At 51.1% G+C, this 27,556-nt stretch overlaps 1 protein-coding gene and 1 long non-coding RNA gene across 6 annotated transcripts in view; one reads left to right on the forward strand and one right to left on the reverse strand.

Annotated features, from left to right (window-relative positions):
• Positions 1 to 27,556, forward strand: part of L3MBTL2 (L3MBTL histone methyl-lysine binding protein 2) — a 331,885-nt gene that overhangs the window by 102,114 nt on the left and 202,215 nt on the right. The window lies entirely within an intron of this gene.
• On the reverse strand, positions 22,300 to 25,688 carry LOC142249273 (uncharacterized). Its single transcript, XR_012725019.1, has 3 exons — positions 25,614 to 25,688; positions 22,726 to 23,144; positions 22,300 to 22,619 (listed from the first exon to the last, which is right to left on the reverse strand). It is a non-coding gene; the product is annotated as an uncharacterized LOC142249273 (long non-coding RNA).

Genomic DNA, 27,556 nt, shown 5'->3' on the forward strand with positions numbered 1-27,556 from the left:
CACCCCACACACTGGTCCCCCCCCTGCAGCACCCTGCTCTCTGCTTATCCCTGCAGAGGGCAACAGATCCCAGCTCACAGGCTGGTTACTTGTAGAGGCATTGTCACACCTTTCTCTGACCCCCTCCCCTGTCACAGCTGCAGCTGTGTGTGTGTCTATGGTGTCTATGCAAGCAGAAATATCAGAGTTCACTCCCTCCTCCCTTACATCATTCATAGATAACACATTAACATTGTTAGGAGTCATGTCAGTACTGGCTGAAGGTTCAGCCCTTGGTGGGGGCCCAAACTGGGGGGTTATCTGCCCCAAATCTGTCCCAAGTAGCACGTTTGCGGGGATCCGATCAGTTACCCCCACCTCTCTCACCCCTCGCCCTGCGCCCCAGTCCACAAAAATGTCAGCAACAGGCAGCGCCGGGTCAATGCCTCCAATCCCGGAGACAGCGAGGGTTTTTCCAGGGATCAAGTCTTGGGGGGACACCATCTCAGGCCGCACCAGAGTCACCTCCGAGGCGCTGTCTCGCAGTCCCATGGTCACAGACCGGCCGACGGTGACAGGTTGGAAGCTGTCCAGGGACCTACCACCACCCCCACCCACACAATACACCTTGGGCGGCCCTTGGGACGGAGCCGGGGCCTTGGGACGCTGAGGGCACATGGCCTTGAAGTGTCCAGGTAGGTTGCACTGGTGGCACCGTCTTGGTTCTGCCACGGGCCTGGAGAGGGGAGTTGAGGGGGACACCCCCTGCAGTCTAGGGGCAGGTGGGGCAGTCGCAGAGTTCATCTTACCCCCTCTCCAGGTGCTGCTGGTGGCTGCTCTCCTGGCCTCAGGAGCCCGATTGTTGGTGTAGTCATCGGCCAGGGCAGCTGTAGCCGTGGACCCCTTTGGCTTCTGGTCTCGGATGAACTGGCGGAGATCCTCAGGGCAGTTCCACAAGAGTTGCTCCGTGATGAACAAGTCCAGGATCTCCGGTCCGGTGGAAAGCTGCAGGCCTTGGGTCCAGTGGTCGGCAGCTCGGGCAAGTGCCCGCCGGTGGTCAGCCCAGGAGTCCTTTGGTCCCTTTTGCAGGGTCCGGAACTTCTTGCGGTAGGACTCTGGAGTGAGGTTGTACTGTTGGATCAGGGCCCGCTTGATGGTGTCGTAGCCCTGATCTGCCTCAGCAGGCAAGTCCCCAAGGATTTCCAGGGCCTTACCCCTTAAACGGGGGGTCAGGTATTTGGCCCACTGGTCCTTGTCCAGATGGTGCTGCAAGCAAGTCCGTTCAAAAGCAGTCAAGAAAGAGTCCAAGTCTCCATCCTTCTCCAGCACTGGGAAGTCCTCAACACGGACCTTTGGAAGTTTGGTGTCTTGAAGGTCACGTGTGGCTGATGAGGGCCGGAGCTGAGCTAGCTGCAGCTGGTGGTCCCGGTCTGCCTGTTGCCGTCGCTCCGCAGCCTCACGCTCTGCCTGGCGCTCTTCACGCGCTGCCTGCCGCTCTGCCTGCCGCTCCGCAGCCTCACACGCTGCCCTGCGCTCTGCCATGAGTTCCCTGTAGCCCTCCCGGTCTCCAGCCTGGAGAAGGGCCATAGCCATTTGAAGAAGGCTATCCGAGCCTCCCAGGCTCGGTGGAATGGCACGTGGTGATCTGCGGCCCGCTGCGGAGCCTGGTGATTCACTGTCCATTGCAGAGCGGAGGGCTGGCATCTGGCTCGTTGAGGACCCTTGGGTGAGCTGCTCCTCATCTTGTCCAGCAGTGCCAGGTTGTGCAATGTCCTCTGCAGAGCTGTTTTCTGGCGTCGAGCTCCTGGAGGACTCGTGGGCAACCTCCTCATTACTGTCCACAGCACCGTCCTCCCTCTCTTCGGCTCCTGCTTTAGCATTGGCCAGTTGCCTAGCTCTGCTCCTGGTGCCATCAGCCATTCTTGCAGACTTTTGGTCACTGACACAGAACTGACACCTGATGCCTCCACACACCTTACAGTATCTGCACTCTGACACTCTAGTGTTGAGCTAGTCTGAAGACCCCAGCAGCCACAGCTGCTGCAGGCAGTCTTTAGTGTCTGGGAGTATGGGTCTCACACTCACACACACTATTATCTCGATCCCACCGCTATGCCACCAATATGTCACAAACCACCGGGGGGGTCACTCCGAAATCCCCCGCGCTGGCTACCAGTACGTCACAATCGGGGGGTAACAAGTGGGGGTCACCCCTCCTTTATACCTCCCGACCGACGGACAGAGCACGTGACGCGCTCTCTAGCGCCCCTCTTATAGTCAGGCCAATTATGGAATTGCCCGACAATAAGCAAGGAGGCCGCTATACTACTTATGCCGATTATTGAAGGGTCCCCAGTGAGAGTAGGGTATATATTCCCCCGACCTCCGCGGGCGGAATATATAAAACCTCCCCGGATCTCACTGGCCTCCCCACAATAATCCTTGGCACAACTCGCTGCCACCAACCGCTTCACGGTAACTATTAGCCGAACACACAGACGTGGGATTCAAGATCGAGATAACAGAACAGCCCAAGATTAATTATATAATTTAATCAGCCTAAAGCACACTAGAAACTACAATATATACAATAGGGAATCTACAGAATATACATATGTCAGAGTACAGTTACAGATAAAGCATGGTTTACAAACAGGTATGCAATTCAATCAGTTACCTTGTGCGTCTGGCCACAGGGGGGCGCTGTGGACCAGGTTTCTAGGAACTCCCACAGATGTTTCCTGCACGTGACCCCCAGCGAAAGAACACTGGAAAATGGCCGAAGTAGGGTTATCAACCTGGGCAAATCCAGGTCCCCTCCTACCTTCGTGACCTCAGAGGGAGCACTGCTCCACCCCTGGCTGGAGTTATGGACAAAATCCACAACATGGAATATGGCCATAACTTGGCCTGGGAGCGTCGTAGGCGGACGCCAATGCTCTCATTGTGACAGTTATGAATTTAGCTACAGAATGAGAGGACTCATGACTTGTCTACTAGTTCCCCATTGGCTGATATCACGCCTGGGGTATTTCCCAAGCTCCCGCTCCCATAAAAAGGGTGTGCCAGCATCGTCCGCATGCGGAGACACCATTTTTATGGTTGCCATATTTATCGGAAATATGGCTTGCGAGATATGAACCATTTTTTACTGGAGTCGTTCTGTCTGGATACTTCCAAGCTTGCTAATTAGATAGCAGCTCCTACCACAGGGTCACGGCAGGGAGTCCTCCTGTGTCCATTGTTCCCACATCACCTAATTTCCATATCATAGGAGATGGCCATGGGATGTGACACCTTCACAGATGCTGGACATTGAGGACAAGAAGGGAGGGGGGCACTGCCAGGGAGTGATGAGCGATTATGACTGGAAGTCATAATTCATCTTCATATCCCGGGATTTGCCTCACAGAGCCCATATATATTTTTTTTAATTATTTATTTAAATAACTAAAAATAAAATGGGCTTCCCTGTATTTTGATTGCTGGACATCACAGTGCTGTAAAAATAAATCTTTAAAAAAATGACGTAGCGCTCCGCGGTATTTTTGATTCTCAGCGCAGATAAAGCAGACAGCTATGGGTTGCCACCACCATCTGCCTGCCGTTACCTTGGTTGGCAATCAAAATACAGGGAAGCACGTTAATTTTTTCTATTTAAAAAATAGTTAAAAAAAAAATGACGTTGGGTCCCCCCATTTTTGATAGCCAGCTAGGGTAAAGCAGACGGCTGTAGCCTGAAAACCACAGCTGGCAGCTTTACCGTGGTTGGGGATCCAATGTGGAGGTCCCCTCAGGCTCTTTTTTATTATTATTTTATAAATATTAATAATTACACAATAAAAGTAGGGTTCCCCCCAAATTGGATCACTAGCCAAGGTAAAGTGGACAGCTGTGGTCTGGTATTCTCAGGGTGGGAAGGTCCATAGTTATTGGGCCTTCACAGCCTAAAAATAGCAGGCCGCAGGCACCCCAGACGTGGCGCATCCACTAGATGCGCCAATCCTGGCGCTTCACCCCAGCTCATCCCGTGCCCTGGTGCTGTGGCAAACGGGGTAATAAATCGGGTTGATACTAGCTGTAAAGTAACCTGAGATCAAGCCCAGCAGTTTGTGATGTCATGGTGTCTATTAGATACTCAACATCATAAACTGTCAGTACTAACAAAAAAAAAAAAATCGACAAAAGAAATTTATTTGAAAAAACAGTCCCCAAAACATTTCCTCTTTCACCAATTTATTGTAAGAAAAAAAATAAAGGGGTCCCACGACGACTCTGGACCGTCTAGAATATGGGGGGGAGACACTCAGGGAACGTATCCCCCATTTTCTAGGAGTGCGGACCCTTCATGTGAGGAGTGTGGGTGCAATGAATCTGCACTCACTCTTCTCGGGTCCACAGCAGCAGAGTCCATGTCGTAATGGTTGCTACCAAAGCTGCAATGCCTTGCTCATGAGGTAAGGGCATGCCTAATCAGGAGAACTACTGTAGAGGAAGCTCTGCTCACTGGTATATAGGTGCTCAGAGGTAATAATAGATAAAATTAGTGAGTAACCTCGGCACTCTAAATCTCCCAGACTAAGTCAGTAAGTCACAACGGATAGTAATGCAAAATCACTCTTTATTGGTCCGTATTAAGAAAAATTTTTTTTTCATAAGCATATATGTTTTTGTCCAAAACAAGTTACAAATGACGTTTCGGCCTGAGCCTTCGTCAGATTGTTCTTATCTGCATGTAATCATGAAAAATGACAATAATCAGTATCACATAAGAGTGAGAGAACAATAACATAAACTCGAACAATGTAGAGGTACAATTGGGATGCAGCAAAAAAATTGCAACACAGCAAGAAATGAAACACATGATACAAATGTCATAATACAGTACAAGGACAATATAGTAATGACAAATATGGGGTCAGAGTAGACTTAGACAGCTCTGGTACGAAAGAGATGTCAATCATAAAGTAACATGTGCAGTAGGTGTAGAGCTACAGTATGCATGGCAGAGCTAATGGGTAGACCGACCATAGAAAAAGTGGAGAAAAAAGTGGAGAAAAAAGTGGAGCACCCTTTGGTGCCTTTCATGTGGCACTAAGGGGTGCTTAGCTTTGTATTTAGCCAAAAAAATGAAAAAAAAAATGACGTAGGGTTCCCCCTAGTTTTGTAGCCAGCTAGGGTAAAGCAGACGGCTGCAGCCTGCAGACCACAGCTGGCAACCTCACCTTGGCTGGTAATCCAAAACTGAGGGCACCCCACGCTGTTATTTTAAATTAAATAAATAATTAAAAAAAAACATGTAGGGGTCCCCCAAAATTGGATCACCAGCCAAGGTAAAGCAGACAGCTGGGGCCTGATATTCTCAGACTAGGGAGGTCCATGGTTATTGGACTCTCCCCAGCCTAAAAATAGCAGGCCGCAGCCGCCCCAGAAGTGGCGCATCCATTAGATGCGCCAATCCTGGTGCTTCGCCCCAGCTCATCCCGCGCCCTGGTGCGGTGGCAAACGGGGTAATATATGGGGTTAATACCAGATGTGTAATGTCACCTGGCATCAAGCCCTGGGGTTGGTGAGGTCAGGCGTCTATCAGATACCCGACATCACCAACCCAGTCAGTAATAAAAAAAAATAGACGACAACCACATTTTTATTTGAAAAAACACTCCCCAATACATTCCCTCTTTAACCAATTTATTAGAATGAAAAACAAATCCAGGTCTGGTGTAATCCAAGGGGTTGCCATGACGATCCACACTGTCCCAGTCAATGAAGAGCAGGATGTTCCCCATTGGCTGGGAGAGCAATGCAGTGACCTGAGCTAACATCAATAGGTCAGCCCAGGTCACTGCAGGGGATGACAAGTGCTGCTGTCAGCGAGGTACATTACCTGCGCTGATCTCCAGCACACTGACAGCCCCTGTCACTGAGTTCAATGACCGTCGCCTTCACACCAAGTATCGCGAGAGGCCCGTGACGTCACCGCTAGTCAGTCTTGGGTCGGAAGCGAGAGAAGGTGATGTGACAAGCGGCGGCCATGGAGGACAGTGACAGCGCTGAGGTCGGGATGGCGGGACTTCATCACCGCAGGTAAGCCGAGCGGGACCATGTGTGTGTGTGTGTGTGTGTGTGTGTGTGTGTGTACAATACATGCCGCGGGCAGGAGGGGGCGGAGCGAGCTGAGCGGGGAAGTGTGGGCTTCCTGCACGTAACTAGGATAAACATCGGGTTACTAACCAAAGCGCTTTGGTTGGATACCCGATTTTTATCTTGGTTACCAGCTTCTGGCAAGCTGCCAGCGATGGCTCCTGCACACTGTAGCTGTAAAAAGCCCTGCTTTTTGCTGCTAGAACCGTTTTCGAACGTATCTAGAACTATCGAGCTTTCTTCGGCGCTCCATTGGGAGACCCAGACGATTGGGTGTATAGCACTGCCTCCGGAGGCCACACAAAGCAATTACACTAAAAAGTGTAAGGCCCCTCCCCTTCTGGCTATACACCCCCAGTGGGATCACTGGCTCACCAGTTTTCTGCTTTGTGCGAAGGAGGTCAGACATCCACGCATAGCTCCACTGTTTGTAGTCAGCAGTAGCTGCTGGCTATATCGGATGGAAGAAAAGAGGGCCCATATAGGGCCCCCAGCATGCTCCCTTCTCACCCGCGGTGGTGCTTGTAAGGTTGAGGTACCTATTGCTGGTACAGAGGCTGGAGCCCACATGCTGTTTTCCTTCCACATCCCCTGGAGGGCTCTGTGGAAGTGGGATCTTGCCGGCCTCCAAGCCCTGAGGCCGGGCTCCATCCACAGACCCAGAGAACCTGCTGGATTTGGAGCATGAGTACAGTCAGGGACATGGCCCTGCATCATTTAGGTACTCTGTGTCCCCGGCAGGCACGGACACTCTCAAGGCTTGCTGAGCGTTATAGTGCGCCGGGGACATTAGCGCTGGGGTTAGGTCACTGCAGCTTTGCTGAGTGACGTTACATGTTGGGAACTACTGCGCCGACCGCTCCTGGAGCGGCGGCGCAGCTGCGACTTGTGGTGCGCCGGGGACTTTGCGCCGACCGCGCTTTTACGGCGGCGGCGCTTCTAACTTTAGCCCCCGGCTTCTGCGGCCTAGCGCCGCTTCGTTCCCGCCCCCACCCTGTCAATCAGGGTAGGGGAGAGACGCTGCTCAATTGGCAGCGCCGAGGGCTGGAGCTTTATTTACATGCTCCAGCCCTCTCACTAGGCACAGTGGGAAGCAGGCTTCCCGCTCTTCGTCTGTATACGCCCAGGGCCCGCCCCCCCTCTCCACAAGGACGCCGGCAGCCATTACACATGCGGTCTGGCTGGGGAAAGGCAGCAGGCTCTGGGAGACCCAGACTAAAGGGATTTCGGCGACCACACACCCGCTCCTAAGCGGGCGGTAAGCAGCACTTTAGTGCTGGCCCCACTAGTGCCTCAGTGTTATATTAGTGTACTTTTTTCTTGGTACCATATATTTATATAGTTGCACTGTAAGGTCGCTTCTTGGCTGGACACCCTGTACTGCTCTGAGGAGGCAGCAACATGTCATCCGCAAAACGCAAGGGTGCCAAGGCACAGGCTGTGTACACTGTTTGTACTGCATGTGGGGCTGATCTACCGGCAGGCTCCAAAGACTCACATTGTGTGCAATGTTCAGTCCCAGTGGCACTTCGTCAGCCAGAGCCTATGGTGGTGGTAGCCCAGGCAGAGACGCCTGTGAACCCTGCCCCGGTGACGGGGACAGACTTTGCAGTTTTTGCTGATAAAATGTCTGTGACTATGACAAAAATCCTGGAGACCTTGCAGTCCAGGCCAGTTACTCAGACCATGGACACTGCTGTGTCTATGCTCTCCGGTCCCCCTCAGTTGGAACTAATCCGTACTTCAAGGGGGTCTCAAGCATCACAGGCTGAAGTCTCTGACTCAGATGACAGTCCCAGGCAGCCTAAGCGAGCTCGCTGGGAAAGACCCTCGACGTCATCACACTGCTCAGGGTCTCAGCGAGAAGAGTCTCTCTGTGATGAGACTGAGGACGGTGATCAGGATTCTAATCCTGAGGCCCCTCTCAATCTGGATGCCCCTGATGGTGACGCCATGGTTAATGACCTTATATCGGCAATTAATAGACTGTTGGATATTTCTCCCCCAGCCCCTTCTGCAGAGGAGGCAGCTGCACAGCAGGAGAAGTTCCATTTCCTGTATCCCAAGCGTAAATTAAGTGCTTTTTTGGACCACTCTGACTTCAGAGAATCGATCCAGAAACACGACGCTCATCCAGACAAGCGTTTCTCTAAACGTTCTAAGGATACCCGTTATCCTTTTCCCTCTGAGGTGGCCAAACGCTGGACCCAGTGTCCAAAGGTGGATCCCCCAATTTCCAAGCTTGCGGCTAGATCCATAGTCGCAGTAGAGGATGGCGCTTCTCTTAAAGATGCCAACTACAGACAGATGGACCTTTGGTTGAAATCTGTCTATGAAGCTATCGGCGCGTCGTTTGCTCCAGCATTCGCGGCCGTGTGGGCACTCCAAGCTATTTCAGCTGGTTTAGCACAGGTGGATGCTATCATACATCCAGCAGTACCGCAGGTGGCGTCCCTAACTTCGCAAATGTCTGCGTTTGCGACCTATGCTATCAATGCTGTCCTAGAATCTACGAGCCGTACCGCTATGGCGTCCGCCAATTCTGTGGTTTTGCGCAGAGCCTTGTGGTTAAAGGACTGGAAAGCAGATGCTGGTTCCAAAAAATGCTTAACCAGCTTGCCATTGTCTAGAGACAGACTGTTTGGTGAGCCATTGGCTGAAATCATAAAACAGTCCAAGGGTAAGGACTCTTCCTTACCACAGCCCAGAGCAAGTAAACCTCAACAGAAAAAGTGGCAGTCGAGGTTTCGGTCCTTTCGAGGCTCGGGCAAGGCCCAATTCTCCTCGTCCAAAAGGACTCAGAAAGAACAAGGGACCTCAGATTCCTGGCGGGCTCACTCACGCCCCAGGAAAGCAAATGGAGGAACCGCTTCCAAAGCGGCTACCTCATGACTTTCGGCCTCCTCCCTCCGCATCCTCGGTCGGTGGCAGGCTCTCCCGCTTTTGCGACATTTGGCTGTCACAGGTCAAAGACCGGTGGGTAACAGACATTTTGTCTCGCGGGTACAGAATCGAGTTCAGTTCTCGGCCTCCACTTCGGTTCTTCAGAACCTCCCCACACCCCAACCGAGCAGATGCCCTGCTGCAGGCGGTGGACTCTCTAAGAGCAGAAGGAGTCGTGATCCCTGTCCCCCCTCAGGAACGGGGGCGAGGATTTTACTCCAATCTCTTTGTGGTTCCAAAAAAAGACGGCTCCTTCCGTCCTGTTCTGGACCTAAAACTGCTCAACAAGCATGTGAACGCCAGGCGGTTCCGGATGGAATCCCTCCGCTCAGTCATTGCCTCAATGTCTCAAGGAGATTTCCTAGCATCAATAGACATCAAAGATGCTTATCTCCACGTGCCGATTGCTACAGAGCACCAACGCTTTCTACGCTTCGTGATAGGAGACGACCATCTTCAGTTCGTAGCTCTGCCATTTGGTCTGGCGACAGCCCCTCGGGTGTTCACCAAGATCATGGCGGCAGTGGTAGCAGTCTTGCACTCTCACGGACACTCTGTGATCCCTTACTTGGACGATCTACTGGTCAAGGCACCCTCTCAAGAGGCATGCCAACTCAGCCTGAATGTTGCACTGGAGACTCTCCAGGCGTTCGGGTGGATCATCAACTTCCCAAAGTCAAATCTGTCACCGACCCAATCACTAACGTATCTTGGCATGGAGTTTCATACTCTCTCAGCGATAGTGAAGCTTCCGCTGGACAAGCAGCGGTCTCTACAGACTGGGGTGCAGACTCTCCTTCAAAGTCAGTCGCACTCCTTAAGACGCCTCATGCACTTCCTCGGGAAGATGGTGGCGGCAATAGAGGCGGTTCCGTTTGCGCAGTTTCATCTGCGTCCACTTCAATGGGACATTCTCCGCCAATGGGACGGGAAGTCAACATCCCTGGACAGGAAAGTCTCCCTTTCCCAGACGGCCAAGGACTCTCTGCAGTGGTGGCTCCTTTCCACCTCATTATCACAGGGAAGATCCTTCCTACCACCGTCCTGGGCGGTGGTCACGACAGACGCGAGTCTGTCAGGGTGGGGAGCAGTGTTTCTCCACCACAGGGCTCAGGGTACGTGGACTCAGCAGGAGTCCACCCTTCAGATCAATGTTCTGGAAATCAGAGCAGTGTATCTTGCCCTACTAGCCTTCCAGCAGTGGCTGGAAGGAAAGCAGATCCGAATTCAGTCGGACAACTCCACAGCGGTGGCATACATCAACCACCAAGGGGGGACACACAGTCGGCAAGCCTTCCAGGAAGTCCGGCGGATTATGATGTGGGTGGAAGCCACGGCCTCCACCATATCCGCGGTTCACATCCCCGGCGTAGAAAACTGGGAAGCAGACTTCCTCAGTCGCCAGGGCATGGACGCAGGGGAATGGTCCCTTCACCCGGACGTGTTTCAGGAAATCTGTCGCCGATGGGGAAGGCCGGACGTCGACCTAATGGCGTCCCGGCACAACAACAAGGTCCCAACCTTCATGGCACGGTCTCGCGATCAAAGAGCTCTAGCAGCAGACGCCCTAGTGCAAGATTGGTCGCAGTTCCGGCTCCCTTATGTGTTTCCACCTCTGGCACTCTTGCCCAGAGTGCTACGCAAGATCAGATCCGACTGCAGCCGCGTCATACTCGTCGCTCCAGACTGGCCGAGGAGGGCGTGGTATCCGGATCTGTGGCATCTCACGGTCGGCCATCCGTGGGCACTACCAGACCGACCAGACTTACTGTCCCAAGGGCCTTTTTTCCATCGGAATTCTGCGGCCCTGAACCTGACTGTGTGGCCATTGAGTCCTGGATCCTAGCGTCTTCAGGCTTATCCCAAGGGGTCGTTGCCACCATGAGACAGGCTAGGAAGCCCACGTCTGCTAAGATCTACCACAGAACGTGGAGGATATTCTTATCCTGGTGCTCTGCTCAGGGAGTGTCTCCCTGGCCATTTGCATTGCCTACCTTTCTTTCTTTCCTGCAATCTGGGTTAGAAAAAGGTTTGTCGCTCGGCTCCCTTAAAGGACAAGTCTCGGCGCTATCCGTCTTTTTTCAGAAGCGTCTAGCACGACTTTCTAAGGTGCGCACGTTCCTACAGGGGGTTTGCCATATCGTTCCCCCGTACAAACGGCCGTTAGATCCATGGGATCTGAACAGGGTACTAGTTGCCCTCCAGAAGCCGCCCTTCGAGCCTCTGAGGGAGGTTTCACTTTCTAGACTATCACAGAAAGTGGCTTTTCTGGTAGCGATCACATCTCTTCGGAGAGTGTCTGAGCTAGCAGCGCTGTCTTCCAAGGCTCCCTTCCTGGTCTTCCACCAGGACAAGGTAGTGCTGCGCCCCATTCAGGAGTTTCTCCCGAAGGTGGTATCCTCTTTTCATCTTAATCAGGATATCTCTTTGCCTTCGTTTTGTCCTCATGCAGTTCATCGGTATGAGAAGGATTTACATTTGTTAGATCTGGTGAGAGCACTCAGAATCTACATTTCCCGCACGGCGCCCCTGCGCCGTTCGGATGCACTCTTTGTCCTTGTCGCTGGTAAGCGCAAAGGGTCGCAGGCTTCTAAGGCCACCCTGGCTCGATGGATCAAAGAACCAATTCTTGAAGCCTACCGTTCAGCTGGGCTTCCGGTTCCATCAGGGCTGAAGGCCCATTCTACCAGAGCCGTGGGTGCGTCCTGGGCATTGCGACACCAGGCTACGGCTCAACAGGTGTGCCAGGCAGCTACCTGGTCGAGTCTGCACACTTTCACCAAACATTATCAGGTGCATACCTATGCTTCGGCGGACGCCAGCCTAGGTAGAAGAGTCCTGCAGGCGGCAGTTGCCTCCCCGTAGGGGAGGGCTGTCTTCGCAGCTCTAACATGAGGTATTTCTTTACCCACCCAGGGACAGCTTTTGGACGTCCCAATCGTCTGGGTCTCCCAATGGAGCGCCGAAGAAGAAGGGAATTTTGTTACTTACCGTAAATTCCTTTTCTTCTAGCTCCTATTGGGAGACCCAGCACCCGCCCTGTTGTCCTTCGGGACTTTTGGTTGTTTTTCGGGTACACATGTTGTTCATGTTGAACGGTTTTCAGTTCTCCGACGTTACTTCGGAGTGAATTTGTTTAAACCAGTTATTGGCTTTCCTCCTTCTTGCTTTTGCACTAAAACTGGTGAGCCAGTGATCCCACTGGGGGTGTATAGCCAGAAGGGGAGGGGCCTTACACTTTTTAGTGTAATTGCTTTGTGTGGCCTCCGGAGGCAGTGCTATACACCCAATCGTCTGGGTCTCCCAATAGGAGCTAGAAGAAAAGGAATTTACGGTAAGTAACAAAATTCCCTTCTTTGCAAAAAGCTCGAGTTCTAGTTCGATCTCGAACAGCCCCCAAAATCACTCGAGCCTAGAGCTGGAGAACCTCGAACCGCGCTCAACTCTAGTCACAAGGTCCCCATCAGGGGTGATGTGTGTGTCACTAGGTCCCCATCAGGGGTGATGTGTGTGTGTGTGTGTGTGTGTGTGTGGCACAAGTTCTCCATTAGGGGTGGTGTGTGTGTGTGTGTGTGTGTGTGTGTGTGTGTGTGTGTGGCACAAGGTCTCCATCAGGAGTGGTGTGTGTGTGTGTGTGTGTGTGTGTGTGTGTGGCACAAGGTCCCCATCAGTGGTGATTGTGTGTGTGCGTGTGTGTGTGTGTGTGGCACAAGGTCCCCATCAGGGGTGATGTGTGTGTGTGTGTGTGTGTGGCACAAGGTCCCCATCAGGGGTGATGTGTGCGTGCGTGTGTGTGTGTGTGTGTGTGGCACAAGGTCCCCATCAGTGGTGATTGTGTGTGTGTGTGTGTGTGGCACAAGGTCCCCATCAGTGGTGATTGTGTGTGTGTGTGTGTGTGTGTGGCACAAGGTCCCCATCAGGGGTGATGTGTGTGTGTGTGTGTGTGTGTGGCACAAGGTCCCCATCAGGGGTGGTGTGTGTGTGTGTGTGTGTGTGTGTGTGTGTGGCACAATGTCCCCATGAGGGGTGATGTGTGTGTGTGTGTGGCGCGCACAAGGTCCCCATCAGGGGTGATGTGTGTGTGTGTGTTTGTGTGTGTGTGTGGCACAAGGTCTCCATCAGGAGTGGTGTGTGTGTGTGTGTGTGTGTGTGGCACAAGGTCCCCATCAGGGGTGATGTGTGTGTGTGTGTGTGGCACAAGGTCCCCATCAGGGGTGATGTGTGTGTGTGTGTGTGGCACAAGGTCCCCATCAGGGGTGATGTGTGTGTGTGTGTGTGTGTGTGTGGCACAAGGTCTCCATCAGGAGTGGTGTGTGTGTGTGTGTGTGTGGCACAAGGTCTCCATCAGGAGTGGTGTGTGTGTGTGTGTGTGTGTGGCACAAGGTCCCCATCAGGGGTGATGTGTGTGTGTGTGTGTGGCACAAGGTCTCCATCAGGGGTGGTGTGTGTGTGTGTGTGTGTGTGTGTGTGGCACAAGGTCTCCATCAGGGGTGGTGTGTGTGTGTGTGTGTGTGTGTGTGTGTGTGTGTGTGTGTGTGTGTGTGGCACAAGGTCTTCATCAGGGGTGGTGTGTGTGTGTGTGTGGCACAAGGTCCCCATCAGGGGTGATTGTGTGTGTGTGTGTGTGTGTGTGGCACAAGGTCTCCATCAGGGGTGGTGTGTGTGTGTGTGTGTGTGTGGCACAAGGTCTCCATCAGGGGTTGTGTGTGTGTGTGTGTGTGTGTGGCACAAGGTCCCCATCAGGGGTGATGTGTGTGTGTGTGTGTGGCACAAGGTCCCCATCAGGGGTGGTGTGTGGTGTGTGTGTGTGTGTGTGTGTGTGGCACAAGGTCTCCATCAGGGGTTGTGTGTGTGTGTGTGTGTGTGTGTGTGTGTGTGTGGCACAAGGTCCCCATCAGGGGTTGTGTGTGTGTGTGTGTGTGTGTGTGTGTGGCACAAGGTCCCCATCAGGGGTGATGTGTGTGTGTGTGTGTGGCACAAGGTCCCCATCAGGGGTGATGTGTGTGTGTGTGTGTGTGGCACAAGGTCCCCATCAGGGGTGGTGTGTGTGTGTGTGTGTGTGTGTGTGGCACAAGGTCCCCATCAGGGGTGATGTGTGTGTGTGTGTGTGTGGCACAAGGTCCCCATCAGGGGTGATGTGTGTGTGTGTGTGTGTGTGTGTGTGTGTGTGGCACAAGGTCCCCATCAGGGGTGATGTGTGTGTGTGTGTGTGTGTGTGGGGCACAAGGTCTCCATCAGGAGTGGTGTGTGTGTGTGTGGCACAAGGTCCCCATCAGGGGTGATGTGTGTGTGTGTGTGGCACAAGGTCTCCATCAGGGGTGGTGTGTGTGTGTGTGTGTGGCACAAGGTCTCCATCAGGGGTGGTGTGTGTGTGTGTGTGTGTGTGTGTGTGTGACACAAGGTCTCCATCAGGGGTGGTGTGTGTGTGTCACAAGGTCCCCATCAGTGGTGATTGTGTGTGTGTGTTTGTGTGTGTGTGTTTGTGTGTGTGTGCGTGCGCGCGCCACTGCATGTGAGTACCTGTGTGTGTACCGGTGATATTGTCTGCACGGCTGTGTAGCTAATCCTCTCCTGTGTGATACTGTCTGCTGAGCTGTGTATCTAATCCTATCCTGTGTGATACTGTCTGCACGGCTGTGTATCTAATCCTATCCCGTGTGATACTGTCTACAGGGCTTTGTATCTAATCCTATCGTGTGATACTGTCTGCTGAGCTGTGTATCTAATCCTATCCTGTGTGATGTCTGCTGAGCTGTGTATCTAATCCTCTCCTGTGTGATACTGGGTGCTGAGTTGTGTATCTAATCCTGTCCTGGGTGATACTCCTGCTGTCCTTGGTGACTCTTTAGACATTTGTGGTCATCAACAAAATGGCTCTGCACTGTGTCCCTACATGTCATTCTCTGTTATCTGTTGTAAACACTCAGATTAGGAGGGGGGAGGCGTGACATCACACACAGGAGAGCAGACTCCGCCCACTTTACTGCAGGCTGTAATGTGAGCTTTTTATACAGTCGAATTTCTGTAGGATTTCAGCAGCTGCTCCCCCTAGTGTTTAACAGTGGAAAATATCAAACTTTATAATTTTTTTTTATATTTTGCTCAATTAAAAACAAATATTTAAACAAAACATTAAAACATTATTACTTTACATTTTTTCAGTTATTGAATTATTTATTTATACTTTTTTTGACGATACCTTCCCTTTAAATCAGATACTTTATTAAAACAGAATACATACAACAGTATAACAAAGCGGCATTCAAATTAAGTTTATCATATCTATTACCCCTTCAAACCCACCCCCTTCCCCCCACACCCCAGCAGCAACACTCCGCCCCCCCCCCCCCCCCCCCCCGATACTACATCCCATTTAGTACACATTTAGAATAACCTCCAACTGCAGTATAGCCACCATCCCGTTCACCTCGATGTGCTGGAGGAAGTACTAGCAATACAAATAATACAAACAAACACATCAGAGGTCTCTGACGGCTATCCCTGTCCCATACTAGTTTACTGGTCCATCATTCGTTCTATCCGAATTGCAGCCAGGGAGTCCATAGCTTCTCAAACATTTTGACAATCCCCCTTCTTTCATACACTCCCCGCTCCAGCTGAAGAATATTATTTCACCTTTTTTATGTACTCTCCCCTGTGGTCGGGGGGTCTTTTTTAATCCAGGACCTGGTGATTAGCTTCTTGCCGCATACAGCAGCCTAGCAATGGCAATTTTCATTGTGTTTTCCACCCCAAGCTCCTCAACATATCCCAATAGGCATATTAATGGTTCCCTGGGAAGGACACACCCATGTGTTCTTCCTATCTTGTGGATAACCTTAGTCTAAAACAAGGGTGGGGAACCTCCGGCCCGCGGGCCGTATACGGCCCGCCATGCCCTTTTATGCGCCATGCCCTTTTATGCGGCCCCCAGGTAGATTCCCGGGGGCGGCAGTGCTCGAGCTGCCACCGCCATCTTGTGGGCCGCCGGCCCTTTAAATCCGCACATGTGCTGTTACCAATGTGTTCTCTCGCTGGCCAGTGCCAGCGAGAGAGGACTTAATTTGTGGGCAGGTTTAGTGCTCTGCGTTGTCTGCCCCCCGGCCCTCTGAGCTGCGTGCCCGCCCCCCGGCCCTCTGAGCTGCGTGCCCGCCCCCCGGCCCTCTGAGCTGCGTGCCTGGTGCCTCCGATGCTGTGAGTCCAGCGCTGCTGTGTCCCCAGCGCCAGCCCTCTGCTGCTGTGTGCCCTGTCCAGTGCATTGTGGCCCCCTCCCCTCAGTTCTGTGTGCCCCCAAAGGCTGTGTATCACCCTAGGTTTCTGTGTCCCCCCTCACCCCCACTGATGTCAGGGCTCCGCAAGTGATATCTGTGCCCTCCCAGTGGTGCCTACACCCCGGCCCCTCTTGTGTGGCGCCTGCGCCCTGGCCCCTCTTGTGTGGCGCCTGCGCCCTGGCCCCTCTTGTGTGGCGCCTGCGCCCCGGCCCCTCTTGTGTGGCGCCTGCGCCCCGGCCCCTCTTGTGTGGCGCCTGCGCCCCGGCCCCTCTTGTGTGGCGCCTGCGCCCCGGCCCCTCTTGTGTGGCGCCTGCGCCCCGGCCCCTCTTGTGTGGCGCCTGCGCCCCGGCCCCTCTTGTGTGGCGCCTGCGCCCCGGCCCCTCTTGTGTGGCGCCTGCGCCCCGGCCCCTCTTGTGTGGCGCCTGCGCCCCGGCCCCTCTTGTGTGGCGCCTGCGCCCCGGCCCCTCTTGTGTGGCGCCTGCGCCCCGGCCCCTCTTGTGTGGCGCCTGCGCCCCGGCCCCTCTTGTGTGGCGCCTGCGCCCCGGCCCCTCTTGTGTGGCGCCTGCGCCCCGGCCCCTCTTGTGTGGCGCCTGCGCCCCGGCCCCTCTTGTGTGGCGCCTGCGCCGCGGCCCCTCTTGTGTGGCGCCTGCGCCCCGGCCCCTCTTTTGTGTGGCGCCTGCGCCCCGGCCCCTCTTTTGTGTGGCGCCTGCGCCCCGGCCCCTCTTTTGTGTGGCGCCTGCGCCCCGGCCCCTCTTTTGTGTGGCGCCTGCGCCCCGGCCCCTCTTTTGTGTGGCGCCTGCGCCCCGGCCCCTCTTTTGTGTGGCGCCTGCGCCCCGGCCCCTCTTTTGTGTGGCGCCTGCGCCCCGGCCCCTCTTTTGTGTGGCGCCTGCGCCCCGGCCCCTCTTTTGTGTGGCGCCTGCGCCCCGGCCCCTCTTTTGTGTGGCGCCTGCGCCCCGGCCCCTCTTTTGTGTGGCGCCTGCGCCCCGGCCCCTCTTTTGTGTGGCGCCTGCGCCCCGACCCCTCTTGTGTGGCGCCTGCGCCCCGGCCTCTCTTGTGTGGCGCCTGCGCCCCGGCCCCTCTTTTGTGTGGCGCCTGCGCCCCGGCCTCTCTTGTGTGGCGCCTGCGCCCCGGCCCCTCTTGTGTGGCGCCTGCGCCCCGGCCCCTCTTGTGATGTGCATGTCCTCAGCGTCTCCTGTGACTTATACATCATAGGAGGGGCAGGGGCATATACATCACAGGAGGAGCTGGGGGCATATACATCACAGGAGGAGCTGGGGGCATATACATCAAAAGAGGGGCTGGGGGCATATACATGTCCCCAGCCCCTTGTGTGATGGATGTGCCTCCAGTGTCTCCTGTGATGTATATACAGTGTCTGTTATGTGATGTATATGATTTACCAATCTTATCACAAAGAGTTGACTGCGCTCTAGACCCAGACAAAAATGAAAAAGCAGCTGTGAGAAGAAACACGATTAGTATCACCAAACATCACAGCTGCACCAAAGAGAAGCCGCTCCAGCCGCCACAGGAGGGGTGAGTTAATTACTTGTTTGAACAAATATAGCAGGGTCATTTTCACATTGATAATTTTGTGCGGTCCAGGAAGGTTAGTAGAAATTTCCAAATGGCCCCCGGCAGAAAAAAGGTTCCCCACCCCTGGTCTAAAAGGAGACCAGTCTCAGACAAGACCACATCATATGAAAAATACCTGCGTCAGATCCCCGACACCTTGAACACTCAGAGTTTTTTTTCAACCCTATTTTAAACATCAGTAAGGGAGACCTATATACCCGGTGAATCGCGTATAGGTGAGATAGCCTGGCCGGTTCGCTCACTGAGAGTTTAGGGACATACTCCAAGATACTCTCCCACACCTCCTCCGTTATCGTCCCAACTTTCTCCTCCCATTTAGATTTAGTTTTAAGTGGGTAGTCTAAAAGAAAGGTATCTAGTATATCTTTATACGTGCCAGAAATTATCCCTTTAGTGCTTCCTCCCCCCTTACACACATACTCCAGTACCAGGTCAGTCTGTATGTGCACACTTTTTTTTTAGCCGCTTGGGCTGCAATCGCATGTTTTAATTGACTGTAGTGGAGCTAGCCAGACGCTGGCAACTGAAACTCACTCTGTAACTGTGGGAATGATTTTAAAATTCCTCCGTCCAATATCTGGTGCATGTAAATTACCCCCTTACGTCTCCATTCCTCAATATTCCCCATTCTCTGCATCTCCGGGAGATTACTGTTATCCCAGATAGGTGTAAACTTGGTTAACCGGGTCACCCCTCTCACCCTTTTTAGCATCTCCCAGGTCTTATTTATAAGTGCCATTTATAGGAGATGTTCCACCCAGGAGCCCCACCGCACCATCCTCTAGTCCATGGGTCCCCAATTCCAGTCCTCAAGGGCCGCCAACAGTGCATGTTTTCAGGATTTCCTTAGTATTGCACATGTGATAATTTAATCACCTGCACAGTTGATGATTCCAACACCCATGCAAAGCTAAGGAAATCCTGAAAACATGCACTGTTGGCAGCCCTCGAGGACTGGAGTTGGGGAACCCTGCTCTAGTCCCATTACCAATGGACTTCTACCAACTATGTATTCCAGCACTTCTTTAATGCTCCCATTTTTCTCTCGATCAGACCACCCCCTGAGGTGTTGACATTGCGCTGCCAGATAATACAATTCCGAATTTGGGATTGCTAGACCCCCTCATCTTTCGGCCTTTGTAAAGTCTCCAATCGCACCCTAGGCTGCTTTTTACCCCACACCAGGTCTCTAAACAGCGAGTTTATCCCTTTAAATCTTTTCTTTGAAATACAAACAGGGGCATTGTGCAGTATGTATTATGCATTACTACCATCTTTAATAAATTAACCCTTCCAACAACTGACAAATGTAGCTTGTTCCAGGCATCCACTTTGGCTCTCAATTTTTTAAGAAGCAGCCATAAGTTCACCTGTATGTATTTTTCTACTGGCAGAGATATCTGGATACCTAGATATTTAAATTCTTCCACACTCTTCAATTTGTTAGCCCCAGTATCATCATACGTCCAGGCTACTTCCCCATCCACTTTAAAGAGGCTCGATTTAGACCAATTAATGGTCAGTCCTGAAACTTCTCCGAATTTCTCTATTATCTGCATGGCATGATCCAATGAGGCTGACTGGTCCCCCAAGAAAAGTAAGAAGTCATCAGCATAAAGAGCTATTTTCTCCTCTAAATGTCCATATCTAAATCATTGGATCTCCTTCGATTTCCTAATGGCCGCAGCCAGAGCTTCTATTGCAATAGCAAATAGGAGTGGTGCTAGTGGGCAGCCCTGCCTCTTTTCCCGATGCAACTCAAACGCTGAGGAAGTCATACCATTAAAGGGGTTATCCGGCTTATTTTGACTTTTTTTTTTTTTAATTCCCCTATTGGGCTACATTGGGGCAGGTAAGTAGATAGTGAGCACTTACCTGCCCTGCTGTCAGCCCCTCTCCCCCAACTCAGTGGTCATGTGACCGCTCCTGCCGCGATTTTGCGGCTTCCGGTCATTTCATGTCAACATGGGCAGGACCATGTTGACATGCAAATCTGGAACAGCATGTTACCGCCCTGCTGGGCGGTTACAGTGCGTGAATCCCCGCCCCCTTCCCTGCACCTTCCCACACACTCCCCCGCAATCCGTACTCTGCCCACAACCTCCCCCTGCACTGCTGTGGGGTGTGGGCCTGGCGGTGGCTGCAACGTTGTCAGCGCCAGCACCGGGCCCCTGCTCAGGATCGCACATTCAAATGTACCGGCATCACAGATCACAGATGCCGATACATTTGAAAGCGCTGATGAGAGGGAGCGCAGCTTCTCATCACTGTCCCTCTGTCTGTGCTCTCTTCAGCACAGCGGTGACGTCACTACTGTGCCTATATGTCCAGAGCACAGACAGCGTGCGAACGTGCAGGAGCTGCGGGGACAGAGGACCGGTGAGTATGTATTCCCTACATGTTTTTTCTTATGGGGGTAGGGGGGGTCGGTACAGAGCGCTGTGTGTGTGTGTGTGTGTGTGTGTGTGTGTGTGCGTGTGTGTGCGCGCGGTGCAGAGCGCCGTGTGTGTGCGGTGCAGAGCCGTGTGTGTGTGTGTGTGTGCGTGCGGTGCAGAGCCCTGTGCGTGTGTGTGCAGTGCAGAGCCCGATGTGGTGTCCGGTGCAGAGCCCTATGTGGGGCTGTTATTTGCAATGCTGTAGTGATAACAGGTCAGTGATAGGCAGAATACTGACAGGGAATGTGTGTGCAGAGGGCGGACAGAGGGCAGGGCTAGGCAGAGGGCGGGGCTTGACACTGAGGTCGGGCGGTGCCAGCTGTAACTGGGAGGTTTTGCACAGGAAGTTATCATGTTTGCTTGTGCTGAATGTAAACAAACAGCTGCAGAGAATAAAGGGTGAATTCAAGAGGAACAAAAGTCTGAAAACAAAAAATAACAATGTAGGGGTGATTTTATATGACAATACAGCACAGATTAGCTTAACAAAAATTTTTGAGTTTGTCGGACAACTCCTTTAACTCTAACTTTAGCAGTAGGCCTATTATACAACAGCTGCACCCACTTTACAAACCGTGGGCCAAAACCCATGCAACACTTTCCACAGATACCCCCACTCAACACTTGAACGCTTTCTGGGCATCTAGCGAAGCGATCACCCTCAGGCCAGGGTTGTCAGGCGGCAACTGTAGATTAAGGTATAATCTCCTGATATTAGCAGATGTCGACCTATTGGCCATGAACCCTGATTGGTCCATATGTATTAGGTTAGATATAACTCCAGTCAGCCGGTTTGACAACACTTTAGCCAGAAGCTTCACCTCCGCCGTTAATAACGAGATTGGTCTATATGAGTCTGGAAGCCTCGGATTTTTATCCTCCTTAGGAATTACTACTATTATTGCTTCTCTCATAGATTCAGGCAATACACCTTCCCCCTCCGCCACCTCAGGCTATTTTTCTCATCCTGCCTAGTCTAAGTTTTACATCTACAGATATCCCTGATGAAAAATTAACCCCAGCACACTGTGTAATTTCCCATAAGGAATGGACACAAATTCAGTGAATCTTGATCTAGTTTTCTTTTTATTTTAAATGCGTGAAAATGGTGCTATACAATAGCAGAGAGTCCGCCTAGACGACGTTTCGACCATAGGCCTTCATCCGGTCGGACAGTCTGACTGCAGTGTTTTTACATATGAAAAAACAAATAGAAAAACAAAGATCAGTGAACAAAGCTCACAGTACACATAATAGCATTGACAGAACATGACATCATGGTACAGCTATGAGGAAGATACAATACAGAGACCAACGTCAAAACATAAGCACCTTATATTGGCATATATCGGTAGGTTCATATGACAAGAGCGATATAAAGTGCATAAATAAGGAGAGGGAAGGACACCTATCATATGATGAGGCGATCTAATCGGAGGAGAAGTGGCTCACCCAAAATGGACAGGAATCCAAGTGAAGATGTAGTGGAAACACACGTCGCTACGTGATAAAGAGAATGTGGCAAATAGTCTCTACCTATAGTACAGGAGAGAAATTATTATATGGTAATTAATTGCACTAGGTTTATGTTTATAGAGTATGATGTTGAGAAGGAGGCAAAAACGGGGGAAAAAACATACCTATGAAACTGTAATAGATATATTTTTTTCAGGATTATGGCCAACCGGACTAAGTATAGATAGCCCTGTTAAGGGAATATGCGGAAATCCAAATGATTTACATAATTCACAAGGAGGCAAGTGTGTAAAGCTATGAGATAGGTGAAAAACGTACCTATGTCAAATAGTAAAGATATAGCCTTGTCTGTGTAAGGCGTTCGTATCACACCGTATGACGTCACTGGTGGCTGGTATAGGGTCAGTGATCCTTATGGAGATGGAAAAGGGAAGAGAAATCAAGATGTATCATATGTGAATAATGTTTAGATGAGAAATGAAGAAGTGCATGGATAAGTTCTCTATTACCTCAAAATTGAATATCAGGATGAACCATAAGGGAAATGTCAAAAGGCCATATCAGCATTCACTTAGCATTAATGGAGTAAGTCTGTAAGAGGTAAGTAATGATTAAGTAAAATCCATGAAGTGAACAGATATTAAGGTAATTTGGGGTAGAGAAGAGATATTTACTATATCATTCAGAAGGCTGGTTCATAGTAGTAAATCCTGGTTATAGGTGATATACTGCAGAAACTCCTATAGAGGATACAGACTGAGGGGATAGAGACAAACTGGGAGGAGGGAAAACAAAGGAGAGAGGGAAGAAGACAAGGGAGTAAATAATATAGGTAATCCAGGAAAAAGAGGATTTCCATAGTAGATGGGTGAGTCACTTACCATCCGTCTGTGGTGGTGGATGTGCGCGCTGTGCGTCCTGTGCAGTGCGATGCTGCTATGGACGGGTCTGTATAACAGGTGAGGCTGGAGACGTGGTTTCCGGTGTGTGACATGCGGAAGTACTGCATGCTGGCGTGGAACGCACGCCGTGCATGCGCAGATGCCATAAGCGCTGGTGATGCTAATGATGACGTGTGTGTACTCATCACTTCCGGTTTCTGGAACGCGGAAGTGAATGAGAGGCTGTGAGACGCAGACCGCGCATGGGCAGTAGTACTGTGACTAATACAGTGGTGTAGGTGCCTGCAAGACGTAGCTGAGTGGATCCAGTGAAGGATGGGATAGCTGGCTTGTAAGAAGGTGAAGAATGGCGTCAATCAGGAAGTGACAGGAGGTGCTCATAGACAGGATAATTAGTTCTGTAAAAAAGGAGAACATATTGTTTAGAGGATATTTTACAAATCAATATTAGATGTTCATTTTTCCTCTAGTATACTTCTATTACTCCAGAGAACCTGTCAAAGGTGACGCTAGGTCCTATCTTACTCTCTGGACTACAGATATCCCTGAACAGGAGCCCCCTGAGGTATGCCTTTATTGCATCCCACACCATCAGGGGACCAGTGCTACCCTCGTTGTGGATAAAGAATTCCCCGAGATCCCGTTCTATATTCCCCATATTAATATGATGAATCCATGCTGGATGAAGCTTCCACTCTCCCCTCCTTCCCCTTTTCAGGATCCCCCGTCGCATGGACACTAAAATTGGGCTATGATCCGAAATCACTCTTGTCAGATATTGCACTTCGCCTATCATTGCATCCATCAGATCACTAGCTAGAGCCATGTCAATTCGGGACAAGGTTTTATGTGAAGCCGAGTAACAAGAGAAGCATGATACCCCCCACATTCGTTACTCCACCATTCCAAGTTCCCCAATAAGAGTGCCAAACAAAGTCATACAACTATCCTGAATACCTGGAGGTCTACTACTCCTATCCCAGTACAGGTCTATCACATTATTGAAGTCCCCCACCAGTAAAAATGGGATTACACCCCCCCCCTCACCCTTCTCAGAGAACTCCCTTATCTCCTTTTAGTTTGGTGCACATATATGGAAGTGGTATATATATTATAGCTAGACACATGAGTCTGCCAAATATTTTACACTTGACGGCCACACACTGTCCCTCTTTATCCACATACACTTCTATCTCTTCATATTGCACAGAGTTATGGATCAGCAGTGATACACCCCTTGCATAGTTGGAAAAGGTGGAATGATAGGCCTTCTGCACCCATCTCCTATTTAAAACATGTGTTGTCTCCTTTGTAGGATGCGTTTCTAGTAGACATATTACTGACGGATTCTGGCCTTGGATATATTTAATTATTACTGCTCTCCTAGACCTATCTGATAACCCTCTAATATTCCAACTCAACACATTAATTCTATCCCCCATGATCCCACCCAGTAAAACCATCAAACCTTTGTAGTACCTCTCCATGCTGCCTTTGCCCTACCTTTCCCCTCCCCTCCTGCTCCCCTCCCCCCCTGCTCCCTGTCACCTCCTGTTCTTGAGTACTCCCATGAAGCATCGGGTTTTCCAAACCTGGTCCATAATCCCTGCTAAATTCCTCCCCACCTCCCCGTCTTCCCCTCTTAGACACATTTTGAAACTCGTCCCTTTTCCAATAGTTCTCCACTCCCACCCTTTCTCTATATAATCATATTCCCCTCAACCAGTATAACAGTAAAATGGCAAACAGTAATTAAACTGGAATCTCAAATTGTAGACACCACTACCACACCTCATTAGGCAGTCCCCATGTCCTGCGAAGCTCACATCAAACCCTTCGCATTCCCCCAGCATACTACCTCAATCCCAAAGGGGAAGGAGGGGTTAAAAAAAAAGGGGGAGACAGAAAAAAACAAGAAGGGTCCCCTGTAAGCTCCTGAGGATGTCGTAGACCTTAGCCAGCCTTCTCTAATATACTGCAGATTCAGACAGTCAGATCATTCCTTCGCACGGATCCGCTTTTCGTTTGCGTCCAACCACTGCATGGCTTCCTCCGGAGTTGTAAAAAAGTGCACCCGCTCCAAGGCCGATACTCTCAGCTTTGCCGGGAACATCATTGAGTATTGCACCCCATCTCTCGCAGGCGCCTTTTTACTCCAGTAAAAGTCATACGTAGCTTATGAACAGAAATGGAGTAGTCCGGGTACATGGCAATTCTCTGGCCGTCAATCATAAGATCCTCCTTGTGTCTTTCCTTTCGTAGTATAGTATCCCTTTCCCTGTAGTTAAGGAGCTTGGCTAGCATAGTGCGAGGACCCCTGCCCGCTGGCTGTGGCTGCATTGGGACTCTGTGTGCTCGTTCCACAGCATAGAGCTTGGATAAGGCATCGGCACCAATTTTTTCCCTGAGCCAGCCTTATACATATTCAGTGGGGTTCCTTCCTTCCGCTTTCACAGGGATGCCAACAATCCTGATGTTGTTCCTTCTAGAGCGATTCTCTAGGTCATCGTTTTTTGCCATGACTTCAGCTATCTGCTGTGCAAATGTTTTTTCAGACTTTTGTAATTTTGTGATATGGTCCTCTGTTATTTCCACTCTTTCCTCCACAGCTCCTGTTCTCAGGTCAGCTTTTTTCAAGTCTTTCTTAATGCCAGCCACCTCTGCCTGTATTCCTGTAACTTGTTTTGTAAGGGTAGTCAGGGCTTGTTTACAGAAAGACACCACTGCAAACACGTCCTTTAAAGTGGGGTTTTCTGGAGCCTCCTCTGCACTATGTGCACGGGAGGTGGAGAAAGCCCAATCTTGCTGCTCTTCACCATCCCCCATCTCATCAGAGCTTGCGGCGTCTTTTCCCTCCTCCTCCTCACCTCTGTTATCTGTATTCTGCAGGGATCTCTCTGAATTCCAAGCAAACATCACCAGCTTTGCTGCGACCTGCATCCGCTGCTGGCAGGCTGCATTGGCTTTCTCAGCGTCCTACTTTATCATGGCACCATCTTGGGAGCTGGGGACTTTCCCGCCCCCAGTGTCTTTCTGCCGGCGACGGACCATGGCACCGCTCCGGATCCACCAGACTCACCCCCGGACAAATTCCCACCACCGTACTATCCAGTCAGCCGGCTGAGGCAGCGGTAATAGCGGTGTATCAGGTACTTATTGCGGGTGTTTGCAGGAGAGCTCCAGACACGTCTCCTTGCATTGCCGTCCAGGCCACGCCCCCCAGAGCTGTATAATTGAACTCTACCAGGCTATGGGGTGGATGCTGCACAGAAGATAACTCCGCCTCCAGAGCTGCTTATAAATAAAAAGGGTGTTACCAGTGGGAGACAAGTAACTGACACAGAACAGTTGAAATGAAATTTGACTTCTTGCAAACACATTTTTTTTGCAGCTCTCTCCGCTCTGCTTCATTGTCACAATATTGAAACACTGCCTGCAATCTGGAGGCTGAAGCTGAGAGACATCTGCAGAAATGTCAGTTATAATCACACACAGCTTTGCAGTGAGAGAAGAAAGAAACCATCGCACATCACACTGGTAGCGCCCTTTTATTTAAAATCATCTCTGGATTATCTTAAAGGCAACGTCGCCCCATAGCCTGGAACAGCTCATTTACATAAAGTGATAAGATTTATCCACAATAAGGCATCTGATATGAGACATAAGGGTAAGACTATTGTCAGCTTTCTATGACCTGTCTGCCCATATTAACAGTTTAAATAGGTTAAATGTGGTGACAGATTCCCTTTTAACTATCATTTCACCCATCGAGTGAGCGTTTTAAGGGTACTTTACACGCTGCGACATCGCTAGCGATTGCTAGCGAAGTCGAGCGCGATAGCACCCGCCCCCATTGTTCCAGCGATATGTCGTGATCGCTGCCGTAGCGAACATTATCGCTACAGCAGCGTCACACGCACATACCTTGTCAGCGACGTCGCTGTGACCGTCGAACAATCCCTCCCTCAAGGGGGAGGTGTGTTCGGCATCATAGCCACGTCACTGCGGCGTCACTAAGCGGCCGGCCAATAGAAGCGGAGGGGCGGAGATGAGCGGGACGTAACATCCCGCCCACCTCCTTCCTTCCTCATTGCCTGTGGAGGCAGGTAAGGAGATGTTCCTCGCTCTTGCGGTGTCACATATAGCCGCAGGAACGAGGAACAACATCGCTACTAAGCAGACAACGAATTTTGGTGTTTGGACGACATCTCCAAAACCAACGATTTTTGTCTCTCTTGAGATCGTTTAAGGTCGCTCATACGTGTGACACATTGCGATGCCGCTAACTACGCCGGATGTCCGTCACAAACACCGTGACCCTGACGATAAATCGTTAGCGATGTCGCAGCATGTAAAGCACCCTTACTGTTTGGTTGAAATTGTTAGGAATATTTGTGATAATTGTCTAGTGAAAACGTACTCCGATCTTCTTGAGTTTGGCATACTGCAACTGTTTTTTTTTTTTTTTTGTTTTTGCTATGTGGAATTCAATTTAGGTAATTTTGACAGCCATGATGAGTCCCAGGAGATCAGAAGACAACAGCATAATCCATTTGATATCCAAAACGTGCTTTATTTAATACAGGAAGTGCATTAAAAAGCGGGGAGAGAGCCGGGTGCAGGCCCCCATGGGACAACGGCCGTTTCGCACCTCCTAGTGCTTCCACAGGTCCACAATTTTGACAGCCATGGAACAAAGTCCTGGCGCATCTCCAAGTCACTGCCATTTTTCATTTTAAGAGTCCAGGCATAGAGACCTACAATGAATAGCATGGTCCTTACTTTGCAAACCGCAAGTTCGGTGCTTTCT

This window comes from Anomaloglossus baeobatrachus, chromosome 8 (assembly GCF_048569485.1).
Source record: "Anomaloglossus baeobatrachus isolate aAnoBae1 chromosome 8, aAnoBae1.hap1, whole genome shotgun sequence".
In the NCBI taxonomy this organism is placed as follows: Eukaryota; Metazoa; Chordata; class Amphibia; order Anura; family Aromobatidae; genus Anomaloglossus; species Anomaloglossus baeobatrachus.